We start from the raw sequence: 8,196 nt of genomic DNA, 5'->3' as shown, positions 1-8,196 counted from the left end.
ACCAGAGCACTGCGCTCCCAGAATGCAGGGTTACTTGTGGTTCCTAGAGTCTCCAAAAGTAGACTAGGAGCCAGAGCGTTCAGCTATCAAGCTCCTCTCCTGTGGAACCAGGTTCCAGTTTGGGTTCAGGAGGCAGACACCATCTCCACATTTAAGAGTAGGCTTAAGACTCTCCTCTTTGATAAAGCTTATAGTTAGGGCTGGCTCAGGTTAGTCCTGAACCATCCCTTAGTTATGCTGCTATAGGCCTAGACTGCCGGGGGATTTCCCATGATGCACTGAGCTCCTCTCTCCTCTACTTTCTCTCCCTCTGTATGCAACCTCCTCCCATTATTGCATGTTACTAACACAACTTCTCCCCTTTCTGGTAGTCTTGTGCTTTCTCGTCTCTCTCCTCTCTCCTCCTATCACTTCCTGCAGGTTTTCTGGCTCTGGAGCTGTGGAGTCTGGATCTGTGGTTTGCCGGTCACCTGCTGCCCCCGTGTTCCTGCTCGACACCCTCTGCTGCAACGACTATTGTTGCTAGTCTTATTGTTATTATAATCATTAACATTACAACTGTTACCATTAACACTATTATAAATATCTGTACCATTTTTCATTTAGTCTATAGCAACATCACCTTCACTGTCTGTACCTCTGTGTGTATATTGTGTAGGCTGCCTCCCTCCCCTCTCTCTCTCCTTACATCCCTCTCTCTCTCTCTCTCTCTCTCTCTCTCTCTCTCCTTCACCCCAACCGGTCGAGGCAGATGGCCGCCCACCCTGAGCCATGGTTCTGCTCGAGGTTTCTGCCTCTTAAAAGGAAGTTTTTCCTTGCCTCTGTCGCCTAGTGCTTGCTCTTGTTGGGAACTGTTGGGCTTCTGTAAATATCATCATAGAGTACGGTCTAGACCTGCTCTTTTATGAAAAGCGCTGTGAGATAACTGTTGTTGTGATTTGGTGCTATATAAATAAAATTGAATTGAATTGAATTGAATATATATTCCTTATCCTCCATGATCTTTGTTACAAAGACTGACGCTTCAACGTCTGTGTTCAAATATTTTATTTTCAGCGACATACACAACATATCCGTCAGCAATGATTACAAGTATACACTTTTCAGAAAATCAGTACAAGCACCTATGTTTTTACAAACCAAAGATTCAGTTAAGCAATACATCACATCAGCAACATCGACATTTTCTGGTTAGCATTAAAACACACAAATCAATGCTAAAAGTACAAAAACAAAACACATGACCCGTATGAAAATCATTATCGTTCACAGGAAAAAACATTTCACATCTGCATATTTATCCACTGTCATTTGCACCATGGTACGCCATCCCGAGGTCATTCGTCTAACATATTCTGTCTGTTTGTCAAATCTAGAACAACATAGTGTCCTATCTGTGTCACATATCGCATTGTTAACAGCTTCACACAACAGTGTTCTCATCTTATACACGATGTATCTCTTTTTGACATGGTTTAGTAGACTAGACACATTCCCCATTGTTTTTAGTGTTGTTCCCCCTTCCAGATGTCCAGAGATTCCTTAACTATTGTGCTCACAGTGTCCTCCACTCTAACTACCCATTTAAGCGAAGCAATGAGAAAAGGGTTCCTCAACCAAATCTGTAGAGCAGCTGCTGCAATGTCTCGAATACTGCATTCACACGTTGGCACCAACCCAAGACCACGTAGTACATACATTTTGTTAAAAAGCTTCTCCGTAATTTCTCTCTTATGTCCTTTAATATAAAAGAAGGGTAGCGTGTCAATGCATGTGTGAGGTTGTTTTCTGCACCATTTGTCTGTATATGCACAATACACACATGTTTGTAAAGCTTTTTTCTGCAGTATATCGTATAAATAATAAACTATGGTTACCTGTATAATACTATGTATTTTCTTCAGGAACGAGAAATGTTAAATTTCTTTTCCCCAGTTCTTTTCCATAGTCATCCACCCATGAGTTATCATCGTCCCAGAGTAATTCCACGTTCTCAGTCAGATGTAAGTCAAAAAACGAGCCCGCTATATATATACAACCGATTGCTAAAGTCACTCTCAATATCTGCTTTTAGAAGATAACACCGGACATCCCATATACACAAACCCCCCTTTTCACACCCGTCTTCACCTTTTGGTGATCGACCCCCCACCACCACTAATAGAGGATGAGGCTGGACACGCCCTAATACACACACCCATTTTCACACCCCCATGTCTTTGTTGTTCAACCTTGCTATGACCCCAATCTTTTTTTTTGTTGTTATTAATTCATTTTTTATTTTTTATTCAATTTAATTTTTTTATTATCTTTTTATATATATTGTAATACATTTTTGATGAATTTGTTTTTGATGAATTAATTTTTTATTAATCAAAAATGTATTTACGTGCACGATGCGTCATGCACGTTCACACACTTTACGGCTGGCCTTTATTTACTACTATTGTCCTTATGTTCATTAATGTGCACTGTCCCTTTTAAACAAACAAACAAACAAACAAAGTTCCTCATGGTTTAGCACTTTTAAGCGTGACATTATTATGGTTATTATTCCTGTAGCACAGTTAAAATATCTTTCAGATCAGTGACTGAAAGTAAAACATAGTGTACTACAGGTGCGTTTGAATCCACCCCTTACCAAAAACGCACAGCTGTTTTGCCGTGGGCTGATCTGTAATTCCAGCAGACAGTTAACTTTATCTGACTTTCATGGAAAATGTTTAAACTCAGTTCTTATACTTTAACAGTTGTTTGGACATCCGTGCCACAATACAAAACTAGGTTGTATAAGAGATATTAACTCTCTAATAAGGAACTATTAAAAATTATCTATATGGAGCAGGAGGAAGAGGACACCAGAGCAACAAAGACTTACTTTACACTTACATTTTTGACCCTTTAAACTGGAAAAAAAGTTTCTTTGTCCTTGAGCTCATGTTCATCCTTTAAATTTTAATCTTATCCAGATGTTTGCGCAAGATCCAATTACAGACAAAAGAATATAACCTACTGGTTAGAAAAGGACGGTCAAATCAGTCAAGTAGCTACTTTGTGATAACTTGATGTGGGGCTTTCCAACGAAACATAAAATAGAATGACTCACCTCAGATGACTTGTCTGTAGATGAGTGGGTGTGCATACATGTAAATCGTACCACTATGCAGCCCCTAATAGTGAAAAAGCTTTAAAGCAAGCTGGTACATTTCCTCGCCCTTGGGGCAGAGGGAAACTTGAGAACAGAGGACAAAAAAACATGTCCACCAAGGTTTCAATAGCAGCATAACTGTTATATTTTTTTTGGCAACTTAAGGGCACAAAAACAAGCCTACAAAGCTAAATCCCAAAGATATTGCCAGAGTTGTGCCCACTCTGGGCCAAGCTCAGCAAAATGCTGAATCCTACATTTCCTATAATACCCTCAGTTTGTACCAGAGTTTCCATGAAGAGTCATATGAAATATCTTTCTAGGGCTCATATGTAACAGATTTGGAAGGGGCTGATAAACACTGTTTTAGATTGAAAAACTCTTATGTGTTGTTTTGAAACACAGCTCGGCTCTAACACTGGGACAAAAAGGGGAGACACACAGGTATAGTAAATCATAATTCATTTACAGCAAATGAATCGATGAGTCGAAGTGTGTAGCATAGGTCTTGGGCTGTAAAAAAAAAACATGCAATAAAAAGTTGGGATGGTTTAGGTCATATTTCTGGCCATGAAATGACAAAAGTCACTGACAATGCAGTTTCCTCAATTTCTATCTAAGCTAAGTGATTGTTTGACTGTTCAAAAGGTAAATTAGCACAAACACTAGCTGTTCCAGTTATGTTCAGTACATCATCATTTCAGTCAGTCTTTTAGCAAGCTTGTAACGAGGACTTATTGTACATCTTGGCTGAGTTTACAGTGGTGCTTTCAGTTACCAGAAAAGGGCAGCTGCACTGCTTCAACCTACTGAGTCACTAAGTGATCATGATGATTCAGACAATTCAGCAAGCAGATACTTTTAAAGATATGTTACCACATGTACACACTTCTATCTAATCATTTTGTACTCGCAGTACTCACTTCCTTTTGTTCATTTTTTATCTTCACTAACTCAGGAAAAAAAAATATCTTGGTCTGACGGGAGCAATGACACTGAAACACTAATGAGCAAAGACGCTATCTTGCTGCAGAGGCAGACGTCACTGATAACTTCCTGTGGTGCTTCATCACTTTAAGTAATCCCTTTCACATTCCATATAATCATTCAATTCATTTTTACTTAGTCATACACCAGAAGGACACAAGTTGACTGTATCTATGCAGCTCATATTGCTCAGTCAGCCAGGCCATTTGAAGAGGGAAGGCTCTGTCTTTGAATTGCTTCAGCAAAGGCTGTGTTGGGACCTGTTGCTCTTATGAGATTGTAAATCCCTCTGAGCCATTGCATGTGATATCAGTCAGTTATTTGTGGATTTTTTTGTACTTTCTGTACACCGATGGCATAGCACTTTGGCAAGAATACAAGGCTTTCTGGTGTCAACCTATCAAGTCCCTGCTGAAATGGTTTTAGTTTAGTTTTTATTGTACATTTTCCACTATATTTGATGCTTGTGGGCCAGCCTGACTTCCTTCTACTTTCCAGTAAACAGGCAGCTTATGTGACTGATTTCTGTTTCTTAAAAGAGGCTGCAGTACACTTGTACTCAACACTTTGGTTTAATTATTTTATTTAAAAAAAAAGAAAAACAAAAAAACCCTCCTCAAAATACAGATATAGACAAATAAAAAAAGAAACTATCCTCATTTCTAGTGCAAATCATTGTTCAGTAGTGCGGTTACATTTGTTGTCAGATTTGTAGTTGCCTTTTGTATGCAGACTAGCTGCAACAGTATTTGTTACAGAGGACTTGGTGTGAGATTCTGCCTCCAAATCAAATAACCTTCTAGTGCAAAGCTTTTTCAAAGTGCAAAGCATGTCCAATAAGTTAGACACTACAATGACGTCAGTAATGGAACCAGTACATTTACTATCTCCAGTGATTCTCAAGTCTGTTGATCCATTGCCACAGTATTCTGTATATCCATCCAGCAGCCTTTTTGGTCTGTTGTGACCAAGATGTTTCTCTTATGAACCGATATTTTTAGTCAGAGATGATGCACTCCGACGGGTCCTTGAGGAGTCCTGTCTCTGTGTCTGGTGGTCCAGCTCAGAAATGTAGTGCTGGTTCTGGACATACATCAGACCACCAAAGGAGTCCACTATTCCATACAAGACTGCGAGGACACTCAGCGCCGTCCCAATAAAATACATCTTAAGGACGGCTGCCACCATGGCTCCAGTGGCAAAGGACAGTTTGGCTGCAAAAAACAAAACACACATTTTAAAGTTGTTCTTTTGGGGTTTTTAACAGTGTTTGGCAACCAACTTATTAGGTGCATTATGGTATTTGTTAATATAGATTTATGGTGACTTTTGGAGCCATTTGCAAGTTTTTAACTCCAAACAGACAGATAAGTAGATATTAACAATTTTACAAGTAGGTAGTCATCTGTGCCAAAAGACATCTGGTCAATATTGTTGGACAACTTCAAACATCCATACCACAGTAGACTTTGAAATGAATTTGTGCATCACATAATACATTTTCGTACAGTAAGTGGTAGAGGATTAAGTAGAAATCACATATGTATGCACAAAACGAAAAACAGAAATCAGCAAGGAAGCTACAGTTACAGCCCACATCAACAGGAAGAACCTATTTGGTGAATTTACAGCCTGTTGAAAACGGACCTTCATGCATATGACTCCTATTGTTCCTACTTTCATTTTGCTTTTAAACGTCTAGGAATCTATTACTCTTCCAACAGCCAATGAACACCGCATTTGTCACAACAATCATTTGTAATTTTGGTGTCTACGTTGTGAACCGTGTTGACGAAATCGACTTGAAACTGAAATGCATGTCTCTAAGAAAACGGTTTTAGAGCACATGGCGTCGCCAACGATGAAATAAGAGACCACACAGTTCGAATCTCGACATGCTGTTCTTCAGCCATCAGTAGGCTATAGAAACACGGTCACATTATTTCGTAGTTGGTACAGTAACTTACCACAGGCTCGGCTTTCGCTCTCCTGGTTGTGTAGGCTCAAGTCGTTTCCAAAAACAAACAGCCCCAGAGAAATCCGCAGATGTTTTCCGATCAGGTGTTGCAGACGGGTTTTCTCTTCTATACGCTCTTAGACACTCTTCATTACACTGAAACTGAATTCACACGGCGGCTGCTCTCTGTCAGCCTCTCTCCCCAAGCTGCTGCTGTGAACTGAACATCAAGCCACCCTGATGAAGCAAAAGTATAATGCGTAACAGTGACATCACGCTCAGCAGCCACACTATTTCCTGAATCTTCAAATAAAACGACCTGAGTAGATTTCAGGGATTCCCCCAGGGTTGTTATATGCTTAGTTTATACTCAAATAAATATATATGGTTTCATCCTTTTATTCAGTCAGAAATAAGTGCTTAGTCTGTGCTCTGTTGTTGTTGTTGTTGTTGTTGTTTACTACTACACTAAAATGAGTACACCGCACAGCTGGAAATGCTGTCCTGGGACTATCCAGGATTACACTGGTGTTATTTAGCCTATAACACCTGTGTCAAGTATTTCCTGTAGATTTTATTCCCCAGAAGTGTGTTTCCAAGCCATCATACTTACATACAGAAATATTGAATATTTATCTATTTATTTGGCCTAAAATAAGTCAATTTTAAAGTTGATTAGTTTTTATTTTATTGTACAATTTAAATGCACATCAGGCTGCTAATTACCAAGAAAATGACCTGAGTGCTGCCATGCTAGTTGTTATGTGAGGCTACACAACAGTGCTTTGAGCTAATGCTAACATAATGAAATGTTTCCATATTTAGTTCAGCATAGTAGCATACTAACATTGGCAAATTGGAACTACCAGTAAACACAAAGTGGAACTTGATGAAACGTTAAAGGGGCCGATGTTGCACATCACAGTCTGTTTACAGGTCTTAGGAATTACTAGCCTATTAAATAGGCCTATGTAAAAAAAAAATTTTTAAATATTTACAAAGTTGCATAAAGACTTGTGACTCCTGGGGGAGCTGCACAAAGTCTGGTAAATCCCCTCATGAGTCTAAGAACTACAAGTTTGAAAATGAAATAAAAATCGGGAGGTGAGGAAATAAAAATAAGTGAGCTTTTACTCTTCGACCACTCCTTGATGCTAGTGGCTTGCATCTGCATAAGCCACTACTAATATAACACACCCGCATCTCTGACAGAACTCTCGGCGGTCGAGTTGCATTGTGGGTAATGTATTTTTGTGGGTTTTGATCAAGGAAGTAGCACGATATCTCTGCTTTTTTTTTTAGTCCAACAATGCTAGGAGTGCAATGCTTAATTCATCCTGCAAGGAACATGAATGTCTGAACCATAATTCATGACTGTCCAATGGTTGTGGAAAAATTTCACCTAAAATTGCAAATGTCAACCTCATGGTGGCACTACAGAGGGAAAGTCAGGGCATTTCCCATGTCATCATCTTGGGACAGTGAACATTCCATCCAACAGTAATAGTTCAGTATTTAGTATTTTAGTCTGGACCAAAGTGGGAGCTGTTTTAAGTTGTGTATTGTGGGTTTAGTGTTTTAATTGCTTCTTTAACTGATTGTTATTTTGTTCAGTTAACAGTTAGTTTTTAGTGTTTTAGAGACTTAGGGCAAGTTATCTCATGATAGAAATACCATATCTGACTATACTGGAAAATCTTGTTTTCACAATCAACCAAGAGGATTAGGAGCGAGATTGTATCTCAGTTTCACTTCTTTATTTATATGGCCATAAAAAAGGGAGGCTTTTTAACAGTTTGATTGACATGTAGAGACTAAAGTAAATCGTTGACTGTTGCAATGTGTTTGATGTACAGTATGTTCTCACTGACTCAAAACTCCCACATGAATAAGGGGTAATGCATTATTCATATTGCATTTCACCACACATACCTTGATGGGCTCACTCAGTCCAGTTCCCAACACTTTATAAACTTGTTAGAAGACCTGTTGTCTTTTGCCAGAGATAAATATATAAATAAACAGCAGGGATTTCCAGCTTATTAATGTACCAGAGCGGAGATTCCAGACTTTCACTCTGGAAAAGTCCCCATTCAGAAGAATG

General features: G+C 39.1%; 1 long non-coding RNA gene across 1 annotated transcript; it reads right to left on the bottom strand.

Annotated features, from left to right (window-relative positions):
• Positions 1-4,835: 4,835 nt before the first annotated feature.
• LOC119896079 lies at positions 4,836-6,323 on the bottom strand. The gene is made up of 2 exons (XR_005443168.1): positions 6,103-6,323; positions 4,836-5,349 (listed from the first exon to the last, which is right to left on the bottom strand). It is a non-coding gene; the product is annotated as an uncharacterized LOC119896079 (long non-coding RNA).
• Between the last annotated feature and the right edge of the window lie 1,873 nt (positions 6,324-8,196).

The sequence above is a fragment of the Micropterus salmoides genome, unplaced genomic scaffold (assembly GCF_014851395.1).
Source record: "Micropterus salmoides isolate LMB-PRFRI ecotype aquatic unplaced genomic scaffold, ASM1485139v1 Ms_hic_scaffold_9, whole genome shotgun sequence".
Taxonomy (NCBI): Eukaryota; Metazoa; Chordata; class Actinopteri; order Centrarchiformes; family Centrarchidae; genus Micropterus; species Micropterus salmoides.
This window is presented reverse-complemented; position numbering and strand designations above follow the sequence as displayed.